This window comes from Electrophorus electricus, chromosome 6, assembly GCF_013358815.1.
Source record: "Electrophorus electricus isolate fEleEle1 chromosome 6, fEleEle1.pri, whole genome shotgun sequence".
Lineage (NCBI taxonomy): Eukaryota > Metazoa > Chordata > Actinopteri > Gymnotiformes > Gymnotidae > Electrophorus > Electrophorus electricus.
In genome coordinates, this window is record NC_049540.1 from 11,610,728 (window position 1) to 11,624,604 (window position 13,877).

The window sequence follows — 13,877 nt, forward strand, 5'->3', positions numbered from 1 at the left end:
CACAACAGGCTGACTGAGCTCACAGCTGTTTGTTTTTCCAGCCGTCCGCTGTGCTAGATACTCACTGCAGCTATGTGTGCGTGTGTGCGTGTGCTTATGTGTGTGCGTGTGTGTGTGTGTGTGTTTGAGCATGCCAAACATGGTTCTACGGTCGCGTGCCTCCTCTTCAGGAATAGCAGCCAGCATGAAAGACATTTATTTTAGCCACACGCACATACCAGCAATCACGCACAAACACTCAAACAGAGAAGCAGACACACTTTAAAAAGACACCCATATTTCTGGGATGGGGCATTGACTTCCACACCTGTGCTCCCCTAACCTCCTGGACACATAAAGCCAGGACAGAACAATGCTGTGTACTCTCATAAACCTTACCTGCTACACACAAGGGAGCACAACGTCTCTCTGGAACCAACTATATACGCTAACCATACATTTTAAAATCACTTACAAGTGTACGGTTAAAGCCCTTTGTCATCCACATCTCTTAGTTGTCCTCTAACTATCCATCAATGGGCAGTCTTTGACCACAAGTCAAAGAGTGGATGTTTTGGGTGACCAGTCACTCTCCATCCAGCAGTGAAACGGACACATGCAAAATGTCCTACCGCACGGCTGTGTCTGATACATCCATAGCAGTGCCAGCGCCATGTCAGTGTCACTGCTGTTTGTGTTCGTGAGAATAATCCAAAACTCCACATCCAGGCAGCACTGGTGCTGTGGTCAGGTGGTACTGTGGTCAGGAGCTGACCAGTGATGAGAAGGGTATAGGGCTGGTGACTTGTGTGTGGCTACAGATAAACTATAGGTTGTAAATATGTACCTATAAATAGCATCTATAAGACACATATACATAATAAAGTAGCTAGTGAGCCTTACTAAGAGGACATGGGGTTTCAAAACAAGATGGCTGGTAGTTTCAACAGAGCAAGCAGCAGGCCACACACACATGCAGTTTCTAAGCAAGGCATGTGGAAATGCTGTTGTTTATTGTGGGTGATAATTCACCCACATTAGACAGATAGACAGTTCCCCATTTGAAAGAAGTACTTAAGACCCTGTTTATCCTGAGACAGGTCAGTAATGCACATGGATCAGTGTAAATGGCCCAGATGAAGGGGACATAGGGAAACATCTGAAGGCGCTTCCGCTAGTGCAACATTATCACGTTTTCCTCGACTGTGAGGTAACAGCATGGCAGAACATGTTGTGTTACAAAACTTTGAGTTGTGATTAATTTTTTTTTCCTCTTCTTCTCCTTACCACTGTCTTTCTGTGGAGTTCCTCCCTTTTCTTTCTCTATCCCACTACTAAAAATGAAAGGTTTTATTAAGTTTGATCCACGTCACGGTGTTTCTTGCCAACACATAAAAGAAAATATGACCTGACATAGACCAACCTACAAAAATTTGTCTGAGGGTTGGGTTATATAAGCCTGTTCTAGCACAAGTATAAATATAGGAATAATAAAATGTAACCCTCCTAACCACTCTAGCTGTGCCAGCTTTGTAACTAGCAGAGAGAGAGAGAGAGAGAGAGAGAGAGAGGGGGGGGGGGGGGGAGAAAGAGAAAGAAAGAGATAGAGGGGGGAAGAAAGAGAAAGAAAAAGATTGAGAGAGAGAGAGAGAGAGAGAGAGAGAGAGAGAGAGAGAGAGAGAGAGAGAGAAAGTACATCATATCAAGAGAAATCAAATGTAAACATCACTGTTTGAATTTACATTATTGAAGGAAATTGAATATGACACTTCAACTGCTTGTAGTGGCAGCAAGGATTAATGGTAATGATCCAATGCTGGAGTGAGAAAGAAGACGCCAAGGAGTCTGTAACAACTCTGTAGAACAAGTGCAAGACATTGCACCCAGCTAACAAACAACAGCGTTTCTCTCAGCAATCTAGAAGGATGTTTTTAAATACAGCGTGCAGGGCAGATGCTGACGATCTTTGGGTTGGACGTAATTTGAAAATAATACTTCAGTTCCTAAGTCAGCCACAACAAAACTATCATAAACTTTCTCCATTTGAGAACAGAACACTCCAAAACAGCCTGCAGAGAAAAGCAAATGTTGCTGTTCCAGTACCATTGAACATCTGCTAAGATCCAACAGGCAGTCCAGCCAAATATCGCACTCTTATTTCCAAAAGTGTATATAAGTCTGCATACAGTATATCTGTCTATAATGGGTAAAGTATGCTTCCTTACTTTCTTTGGACAGCAAACTTGCCCAAAAAAGGCATGGCCCACAATGTCTGTACAGCTTCTATGACAGTTTTATAAAAAGCCCTTAGACCCATTTAAAGGAGAATATGTGTTTATGAATCCCATTTTTATATCCTTAGTAATGAGTTGACAGCCTTCCAAAGTAGCTAGCAAGTGCAATTTATAAATTGTTAGCCAGGATGACTTAATGTTGTGCAATTTAGGGATACAGGTTAGAATGATTCTGCTTATCACACCAATGTCCTCAAAGCAAAGCAGCTGTAGTCACTGAGCCAAGAGACCCAGACCACAAAGAGATGGCAAACAAAACCTCAGAGAGGAAGAGTGACGAGGACCGGAGAGAAGTAGAGACAGTAGAGACAAGGGAATAGGCCACAGAAAAGGCTACATGTGGGGACAGCATGTAGTGCCTCCACAGGCCAGTGCTCCAGCTATACCCTGACTGCAACGATTCATGGTTCAGTGCAGAGCTTGAACCAGCAGCTGTGAGGAGAGCCAGGCCAATAGTGAAGGCAGAGCAGAGTTCAACTGATAGGGATCCAGCATGGAGATAGATTGTTCGGATGATAAGAAAGAGAGATCAAACATGATGGAGAAAAAGAGAAGGAGAGAGGAGATAAAGAGCCCCATGGGATGAGATGCTGGGAGCATTTGTGCCCATCACATTCATTCCTGTGACATAGTTGGGTCTCGATAACTACTTCAGAATGGCCCATTCCACCAAGCCACTACTAACTTATGTAGAGGACTCTTCTAGAGGACTGAGAAGTTCATAGTAATTTAACATTAAACTAACTCCTACATGGAAAAGAAGTGAGAATACTTTGTATTTTGTTGCAGTAATTTTCTTGAATTTAGGCGACAAAGATATCCAATAATGTCAAACAGGGATTCAGAAATGGGAGATTTGCGAAGCAAAAACACTTTCAGTAGGTGGAGGAGTGCCATCTGCTGTCCATACAAAGCATTACACAATACCCAGCAATCTGGAGCAATCATGCTGTCTCCAAATTCTGTGGTACTGACACAAAAACTACTATTCAGGCCAAAGCCCTCAAGGGAACCATATTTTTACTGTATATCCATCAGCCTCGTTAAAGGATAAACTTTATTAGAACCAGAATGTATGAGCTCTGTTTATCCACCAAGACAAGGCTTGTGAATAACTGTACAAGTGTGTAAGTGGTATGAGACTGCCAAATTATTTGTCCAGAGGATAAATATTTCAGCTCTGGATAATATCTGATTAGACATCCTATATTAACAAATAATTGCAAAATGATTTTTAGTTTAAGATAATTTTTTTAAAAGAAGCACTGAATAAGGTCTCACACACACAAACACACATAAAACATACTAAACCATGATGTCAAGATGCTTTTGTGGTAACATGAGGTCAGAGACAGAAATACAGCTCTCCTTTAGGTGTTTATGCCATACGGGGAAATGGAGAGCTCTTCAGTGCTCCTGGACCACTTTCTGAACAAAACAGGAGCCGCACTGTATCGAAAATAAAGAAGCCCACTGCCACATAGCACAGTTACCTCACTGCTTGTGAGTTTGTGTGGTGTGACCATTCAGCGCATTCCTGCAGCCCGATTCATGTTTCATTTCCAGTGGGACACTTATTCTCGAACACCACCATGCTGTCATATGGAGGGCAGACCAGGGTCTGCTACTTTTTGGGCAGTTAACATCATCTAAATGGTGTTTACTAAATCACGGTGTGTGTGGGTGTGTCTTTATTCTCAGAGGGTGTAACAGCCCATGATCTCTTCAGCTTAGGCAAGTAATCCACAAGTACTGATTGGTGCATGACCCTAGACAAGTACAGCATGGTACACAACAGATTACCCCAAGAGACAGAAGAATTCCTTTCCCAACCAGGCTCTTTAATACAATGGCATGAACTTTCTCAAGGTTACCCCAGGAGACAGAAGAATACATTTCCCAACTAGGCTCTTTAATACAACGGCATGAACTTTCTCAAAGAGTTGCCCTCTGGTACTTGTGGATTGCATGCATGGGCACACAAGAAGAGCGGAAGGCCGCGAGCAGGAGTCAGGTGTAATGGGTTGCGAAGGTGAAGTGTCACGAAATGATCTGTGAGCATGTGCAGGAACAAGCCATGAACTTTGGATTCACTTGGAATTCACTGTGCCCACAGTGCTGATCCATCAGAAATGTGTCATATAGTCAAAAGAGGCTCTGCTGTGCCTGTACATATATACAAAAACAAACATGCACACACATGCATGCACACACACCACGTGCTGGGCACAGAGAGCAGGTTTTTCATTGACCGTTGTGTGATTGCTCCATTTTAAGACGTTCCACTCCCTGCTGGTCAAAGGTATGTGCTGAAATGGAGAGCTCTCTGTTCTATAGTTCCCATACTTCTCTCCTGCTGAGCTGTCTGTCAGGCATGTGCACTCACAGACACACACTCACACACAAATACATGCATGCCATGGAGATCCCCAACCCTGGAATGATGTGAAAACACAGCAAACGGCCACTGGCAAGGGCAGGTTCCAGGAAATCCCACTGCACTGTGCTCAAATTCCATCTTCTGAAGCGTATCCACTCGGGAGTGATAACTCAGCACGGAAGCAGCCGGCCACATACACACACACCCGTGTGCACATACGCCCACTTGAATCTGCTTGCCAAACAGAATAAACAGATTACTGGCACCTGCACCAGCTTGTCTCACCAAATGATATATGCTTAGATCAGAGTGTAGACAGCACGTAGACAGAGGCAGGCTGTACTGAAACTCTGCCGAATTGGCCTGAAGTGCCCTGTAACCTGGCCTAACAGGACCAGACCACAGCCTCGCTGAGAAACGAGCAAGGTAGGCCCCAGCAATTGCATGCACAAGCATATACACACCCAGGCCTATTGTTGTGTTCTAGCACATCACTGTGAACTTAAGAGGGCATATGGTCAACTCGTCATGGCCCGAGGGAAGCCACGACAGGCCAGGAGGGGTCGGGGTTCTGCCATCTGGTTACATGTTATTACAAATGTCCGAAAGGTTGGGACTTTCAAAGACCCAGCACAAGGCCCTCAGAGTTGAACAGTTAACAGATGCAGTATGGACATCTGAGGTCCATGGATAGTGCATGGTCACTCCGTGGACAATAAAAAAAACACAAAAATTGAATGCCTTGTGCATTGTAAAAGCAATAGACATGGGTTAGCCCGTTTTATGGGCAGGAGGTAATAAAAGTTAACCTGACAGCTCCCTGGATACAGAGTGTTGAGAAGTGAGCTTAGCAACCTTCCTAGCAACGCCCCCCCCCCTCACACACACTCCCCCACCCCCCCACCCAAAGAAAGATGAGGCAGCTGTGTATTGCAGTGGAGCACCGTCTATTAAACCTACACAGCTTGTAAGCTGTAGGAATAGGCAACACAGTAACAAGGCTTTAGGTTTACCACTTTCATTTTTTTGAAATCCCTGTTTCTTCTTCCATGTTGGGCCTCCAAAACAACATCACTGCATCCAATGGCTTGAACAAATGAACTTATTCTAGCATGACACAACTCCTCACAATACCTGTTCACTCTGGGCTCAGATGGAGTCTTGACTCCAGTCTGCATCACGGACCAAAAGCAGGTACTGGCACGAGTGCAAAGGAACCAGCTGCTCCACACCAGCTCCAGTACATTCTGTGCCTCGGGCACCTGCTCCACCAGGCAGGGCTTTCTTTAAGTCATTTAAATCTGCAGTCGTGCTAACTATACTCACTGTTCTTTACCACTCTAAACCTCGAAACACATGAACAGCTAGGTTTACGCAGCCAAAAAAGCCTGCTAAAATTGTTGCCTGTGCAATAGCAGGGATTAAGTCATAATTAAGAATAGCACAATGGTGTGCTGCCATGAGCATCCCATTTTAGGCCCTCTCACTGACACACATATCCTGTTGTGGTGATTTCATTCAGACAAGCATTTGGTCTGCAGAACAATTTCAACATCCAGCTACATTTCGGATCTTGCAACTAGGTTTACTGGACAAAAAACAACTAGTTCCTACTTTACAGATGGGTTGGATCAGTTGAAAACTGAAAAAAAAAAAGCCTGTTTTGCAGCTATAGTAGTACTTGATTGGTTACTTGACTGAGAGGACACTATTATGTGCATGTACACTGGTGTCTTTTAATACCCCTTGCCCACAAACATGAAAATGTTTCATTGGACAGTCTTCAATTAAAGAGATTGATGTAGTCTAGAGTTAGTTGAATCTGGACCTCACTTGTCAAAAAGGGTCCACCTCATTTTGTTTATAATTCACTACATATCTGCTGAGGTCACTATACCCTGGATAGTCATTGACACAGTGCCCTAGAACTGTGTCAGGACACACAATAAGTCTGCATCATTATAAACAGGGATTCTTCACTGAAAAGGCCATGTCCAAGACTAAATTTAACTCGTCAAGCCTAGGCACCTGTGATCCGCAGATTTCAACACATTTATTTAGGCTACATGGTAATACAATACAAGGAATACGCCATGCTTACACTGAACCATAGTAATATGTAAAAAGGTTATTAGACACAGAAAGTGCTCTCATGTTTATGTAGAATTATGTTTTTAATTATAGTTATGTCTGATCAGAGATCAAGTTAAGTCCATCATAAAAAAACATCATGCAGTTTAAATCATCTTTACAGCAGTGTTCTTTGCATGTTATTAGTTAAACACAAACATTTGTCTAGTAAAGCAAATCTCTTGAACATAATTGAATAACTGAAAGTTTGATGCAATACTGCCATGCTGTTCTGTGGTTTTATTATGTGCATTTTTGTATTGTTTTTTATGGCTTTTCATGCTTCATAAACAGTAACTTGCCCTGAGGCTAATGGACTACACAGAGAGACTGGAGTACAGTGATGAAATGAGAGATTTAGAGAGCTCAGCTCCAAGGTGGAGGGGGTGACTCCTCTAACAGGGTAGCTGCAGAATTGGGTGGCATGCATACAAACAAATATTACTGTTTGTGTACAGAACCAGCTACTCTCCCAGGAAGACACAGTACATGCTGTATGAATCCCATTATCCCAAAATCCATGTGCTTCCGGGGCACATGCACCCACACCAACACATACACACACCCACACCCACACACCCATCCATGCACACACATATGTACACACACTCACATACAGACCTACACAAACACACAGGCATAGACACAGACACACACACTAGGAGAAGTCTTTCTTCCTGCTAATACACTCAAATACATTATCATCCCCAGACTCCTCCTAGCTTGAAGGCCATATATTACATGATACCACTGTGGTATTTATTTGTCTAATGTCTACATTTGAGAATACTTTTGGAGCAATCATTTGAACCACACTACAAAACCAGGGCGGTATCATTACACTAAGCAGACCGCACCACTAGAACAGGGGTGTGATGAAGGTGAATAGTTCGGCGAATACACCTTGTCACCAAAATCAGGAGCCGCTTGACCATGTGTAGACCAGATGCCCCAGTGCTAGAGAGATCAGCCACAACAACAGAAAATCAATGTAGCATGAATGATGCTGCAAAAACAGCAGCCGAAGGGATTTAATCTGCCCATAACCACCTAAAGATACCACAGCCATTTCCCAACAACTGCTCTAATGTTCTGGCATTGAGTCTGGCCCAGACTGATTACACAAAGCAGTGATGGAGGCTGCTCAAAAGCATGTCATATACTTTTCATATTTTCATATTCATATACTTTTTAACAGAGCTAATCTGCTGTTAATCAAACATATTAAAAAAAAAAAACTTGTTTAGATTGTTGTGTGCATGTGTGCATGTGTGCATGTGTGCGTGTGTGCGTGGTCAGTCATCTGAACTGCAATCCAGCACCAATGGCAAGCACAGACCAGACTGCAAATCTGCACACACAAACCTCCACATCTTGAGTGTCTCAGCGCAGTGCGCTATGGAAAATATCTTTCATCTAATTCGTTTATGTTGTCTTTATTTTTCTATGCTGGATTTATTCACAGACGATGTATGACTGAGTCAAACAAGTGAGGCTCAAGTGTATGAATACATTCCCTGAGAATTAGGGGACACCCTGTACTGACACACCAGGCAAGAAAAGAGTTGTTGCATGACCAAAAAAATGACTGAATTCTGATGTGGGTGTTCTCCTTCTGTAGCATCCTCACAAACATACTCTTATGGCTGGTTTATATTTCTGCGAAAATCTGCGTCTGATGAAGTGTGGGCGTGATACCTGTCGTGGCATGTCAGCCAACACACTTCAACGTGACGTGAACGTGTGCACTAGTCGGCAAAATCCAAACCAGAACGTATAAAGTAACGAAGAAGAACGTCTCGCACTTAGTAGCTAGTACCTAGCTAGTACCTTCGCCTAATGTTTATCCTATCACTTTCCAAGAATTAAAGTGATTTATAATATTTTGAAAACGGGTCATATAAATATGTTCAATGCCATACATGCTCTGACCACCGACCCTCAACTATAATTTTGTTTTCGCGCTAGTTCGGGTCGAGTTTGGGTCCCGTGACCAGCGACCAACACTAGCCCAACAGCCAATCAGCGTTTGCTTGACGCACAGCTACGAGAATCAACCTGTAGTTGAGATTTTTGAGGCGTAGATGTCACGGCGTCTGCGAGCCTTAGCGAGCTACCATTACCCATGACTCTCTAATCTGCGTCCCGACCAAGAGACGTTTACGTGGATCTTCGCAATAAGCATAAACCCTTACTCTTTACTAGCCACACCTCTACCAGTGTAGTGGAATGGCAGCCCCCTCATGCGGGTAATATGGTGTAGTGCATCAGCCAGGTCAGGCCATGACATTGACAGCTCCAAAGCTATAGATACTGTACTTGTTACTGCTCTGTACACCAACACTTTGAATTGAAAATCAAACACCTATAGGGTGTGGACTGACGATTGTTAACACAGATATAGTTCAGCCTTGTGAGATGACCCACTTTAAGGCATCTCTTGTAGTTTATGGAACTTGTTCCAAAGAATATTATTATTATTATTATTATTATTATTATTATTAATAATAATAATAATAATAATAATAATAATAATAATAATAATAATAATAATAATAATACATTGTTTGTGTAAAATATGTTCAAGTTTGAGTTCAAGTTCAAGTTTGGTTTATTTGTCACATATATAGTCATACACAGTATAACTCACAATGAAATAGTTGAGAGTGCTCTGTCCAAACTGAGGAAAAATGAGGAAATATGTTACTCATCATTACTATAACACTGGTTATACTTTCCAATAGAGGTAAATTAATACGTAGTTCTGTGTTGAAGACAAAAAGTAAAAAAAAATTGCGGGAAAAAAAAATACATTAATGTTGTCACATACTATCTACAGGTATACCTGTCCCTGGAGCGCTCTTCTCCGACGACCACCCCTCCCCTATTCATCCGTTCCACAAGGCCCCTCCTGGGCACTCTTTCTATCCTCCTTTCCTGCTTCCACACGACGTCATCCAGTCTCAAGAGACCCTTAAACACCTTATATGAGAAAAGGCAGGTCACACAGAAAGACATGCGGGTGTTGTGGTGACATACATAGGAGACAAGCGGGACTGAGGCTCAGCAAACAACATAAGAAGAAAATCGCGCATGGAAACAACCATTTAATCAAAGCATTTAAAAAGCATTACGATAGCACCAATCAAGAAAAATAACTGCAGACATTAACGCTCAGGTAAATATCAGGATGAGATGTGGCCTTGCATTCTGTTTAATTCACCGGCATAAAACCTGTGCCAACAGTTAGCAGTCCAACCAACTCGTTTTCCTAAAATCAACCATGCGGAATTCCCAAACGGTTGGCTTGGCGTGCTTTCCTTGCTGAATCGATGCTTGATTTTGGACTGGAACTCAGGAACACTAAGCATGGCAATAATGATGGAAAACTATAGTCGTGACCTGAAATAAATTCACAAGAGCGTTGCGATACCAGTCGTAATTTATCGGGCTGGATCAGGGTAGTCACAACGCGCACCCGTACCTTTTCCTGCTGTCTGGCGTTCTCCTTTCCACGTCCGGTTCCTTGTGGTCCGTGGGATGGAATAATTCAAGCGTTCCCACTATGTTCTCCAGCATCCGAACGCGTTCGCAGAACCTGGCACAAAAGATAAATGCGTACTATAAACAAAACAACAACAACAACAACAAAACGCACAGACGAACCGCTCGAAGCACGCTATTAACAGCCCGTCGATTATATTATTATATATATTTATATATATCCCGTCGATCCGGGAATGACCTTCACTATCTTCTTCTTCTCGGGGATGCGCGTTCATGTTCAGGGCCAGGGTGAACTTCCTCTCTGCGGGGCACCTGGAGGAGGGGTGGGATATTCGAAATTGAGGCAACACGGATATTTCATCTGTCAAACAGATGGCCAAGGTGCCGGATATTACGCTGAGGAATGATTCTAGTTGGTCTGTTCTGGCCTCCACTGTCCGTGTCCAGACTTCTACAATGGAGATTTGGAACGACCTACTTTGGGCCATTGATATCAGAAATACAGAAACATGGTGTGCCTTAATAATAATATATTACTATATTACATACTCATAACACTAGCATCTTCTGCATTTAAAAACTATATCTGTAGGCTAAACGACACAATATTTTTACATACATTTTCATCTACGATTATATATCTATTACAACATTTAAAAATCTATAATAAAATATTCGCAGCTGGTACAGAACTGAACAGAGACCTGAGGAGATTGAATGGGTTTTGTACCTCTCTATCCATGTACTGTGACTCCGAGGTGACTCCTTATTCGGACTCATAAGGAGACACACAGACAGGAAATTAAACTCTAAAAAGTCTTGGAGGGGAAGTGTAGAGGTCAGCCTGGTTGTCTGCATGCTGGATTGTGGTTCCGAAGTGTGGTGATCCCAATCCCAAGGGTGAGGCACCACTTCTGAGTGAGTAGCAATTGTGCACTGGATTCCTTTTGGCCAGAAGACATTGTGAATAAACCTTCAATGGTCTGGTTGAACTAGTCTGTTAGGGAAAACATTCCTATTTTCCTTTACCCTGTCCCTCTGGTCCCACCGTCTGCTTCGCCTGTGTCTGGTTTATATTTCTTCAGGACCCTGGGGTACATTTCCCAGAATTAGTGACACTGGAGAGTCAGAGAGGCTGAGAAGCACACACACTTTATTCAGTGATATGTGAGATTACATAGATGACAAAACAAAGCATATGAGTAAGCAGAAATATGTAAATGACATAGCAGGTCCAATATTTTCAGACATGATGTTCAGACATGATATGATATGCATTGTGTAGAATGAGACAGTAACTCCAGACCATTTGACACAGTCTTGCACCTATCTAAAGGTAAACAGCATAGAACAGCATGACATGAGAGAGAGAAATAAAGAGAGAGAGAAAGAGAGAGAACTATTTAGAGAAAAGGGGGAGAAATAAAATTACAAAAAAGGGAGTCGCATTGTAGAGAATTTTTAACATAGTCCACATTGGCTATTTGATCTGACAATGGTAGGTGGACATTGCAGGTGAAGACATCCCCCATCAGGTGATGTCCCATTCAAATCTCCCTGTGGGGTTGTGGGGTTATGGAACCAGTATGTGCAAAAGCAAGTCCATCAACAGCACAACTGCAACTTAAGCTCAGCTGCAGGCAACGAGGCATTTGGTGGCTGTAACGCTAAGCAGTAAGGAGGTGGACGCATGTTTGGAGTAGAGCGAGATTTATTATGGGCAAATCCAAAAACAGTCGTTATCGTAATCCAGGGTCAAGGAGCCAACACGGAGAGCACGGGGATACATGAATAAACAAAACTGCAAAAACCACACAAAGGCAAACAGGAAAGCAGGCTAATACTAAGGCTAGGGAAAACCTAGGGCTAGGAAACACGGAGTACAAACCAAAATAACCATACTAATAAACATGCAAACATTATATGAACTAAACACATACACTATTTCATTCAATAATACATACAAAGACCTGCAGAAACACAGGGAATAAGACATGGTTTAAATACACAAACTTAACCAGGGATAGGTGTGGCAAATCAAACAGAGGGTTGGAGAAAACGAAACTAAGGCATGGAACCAGGGAGTGCAGGATAACAGAAGACAGGGAAACCATGACAACAGGGATGCCAGGAGGGTGGCCATTCGTGACAGTGGCTCAAGTTCACATTTACTCTCTTCCTAGGGCACCCAGGAGCAATACCAGGACGCTGCTAAATCCTTTATGGCTTTCACAACCGCACTGCAGATATTCCATTCCAGCCTCTTCTTGCTGTCTGAGGAAAAGTGTGGTAGGCAGCACTTGAGCCAATAGCAGAAAATGCTCCAAATGGAGTCAGCTGCTGACATACAGAGCTACGCAAGAGCCCAGCCAGCCTTCTAGTACCATTAACTGGCTGGAGAAGATGCCCCATAGCCATTCAATTACCAACAAGTGAATCAGTCAGGACTGCAGTTCCTATAATGCTCCTCTCATTCGATAGAATATCTGTATTCTGTGTCCTAGGTGGGTTAAACAGAACACAATTATAGTTATAAAGTAAGTGGCATGATATGTTATTGAAGGTACAATTATTCATGTTATTTCTGTTCTATTCACTGTGTAAGCGTACACATGTTCCTACACATGGCATGTAACCTATGACACCTACAGCGCCCTGTGTCATATAATGCCTGTGCCTGTATAATTGTTAATCAAAATATATAGTTGATTTGAAACATGATAAGTGATATAGAACCGGCATGTACATTACTAAATAGTAAAATTTCTTTAACATATTGTCACGGGACCCCCTCCCCCCCACCAGAGGTCTTCTGGGGTTGGTGTTGTTCGTGTTGATGTTCCGTTTAAGTGTGTTCGTGTTTAACGTTGTTATTATGTGTGAGTGCCACCATTGTCTTTTATGTTATTCATTAATAAATGTTTCACCACGTCAAGGGAGTCTGTGCGTCCTGCCCCACACCCTGCAGCACTCAGGCCAACGTTATACACATCTGATACTTTTGACGCTGGGAGGGAGGGAATGAGACACGAATGTGAATATGGAGTTTCTTTATTGTCCATGACAGCAAAAAAAAGGGAAAAAAAGGAATCAGTAAAGCTTAGCGGCAAGCTGGCTAAAAGCAAAACAGGAATGTTTTGCAATCTGCAAACACCTCCCAAACAGACCTGCCTATGCTGGGGATGCATATTGTCTGGTCTGTTCAAGATCAGCTGATTTTTAACATGCCACACTTGATCATCATCTCCATTCTTATCAGAATCGCTTTCTCATAAGAAACTTTTTTTACCTTGACCTTCCACTTCCTCACTGCAAAGTACTGCCATTCTCATAACGTGTACTGACCGATACATGTTTGTTGATCTTTCTGGTTACCGAACTCATTTTCCTCCTAACCAATCCTTCAGCCTAACCCTCCGTGCTTCCCCGACTCTGCTTACCCGTATCAACCCTGGACTGGATAGTTTTAATTCTGGACTGTTCACCCACAGTCCTTAGCCCAGTCCTTCCATACTCAGCATTCAAGTAGATGGCTTGGCAAGCTAATAAAGTATTAAAGACCTCATGCAATTGGGTCCTCTTTCTCT

General features: G+C 42.8%; 1 long non-coding RNA gene across 2 annotated transcripts; it reads right to left on the reverse strand.

Annotated features, from left to right (window-relative positions):
* Window positions 1–7,664: 7,664 nt before the first annotated feature.
* Window positions 7,665–10,606, reverse strand: LOC113570198. Of its 2 annotated transcripts, XR_003409874.2 has the most exons (5): window positions 10,529–10,606; window positions 10,268–10,381; window positions 9,629–9,765; window positions 9,434–9,463; window positions 7,665–7,740 (listed from the first exon to the last, which is right to left on the reverse strand). It is a non-coding gene; the product is annotated as an uncharacterized LOC113570198 (long non-coding RNA). The 2 variants fall into 2 exon arrangements; XR_003409873.2 differs by lacking the exon at window positions 7,665–7,740 and having other exon boundaries at window positions 9,409–9,765.
* Between the last annotated feature and the right edge of the window lie 3,271 nt (window positions 10,607–13,877).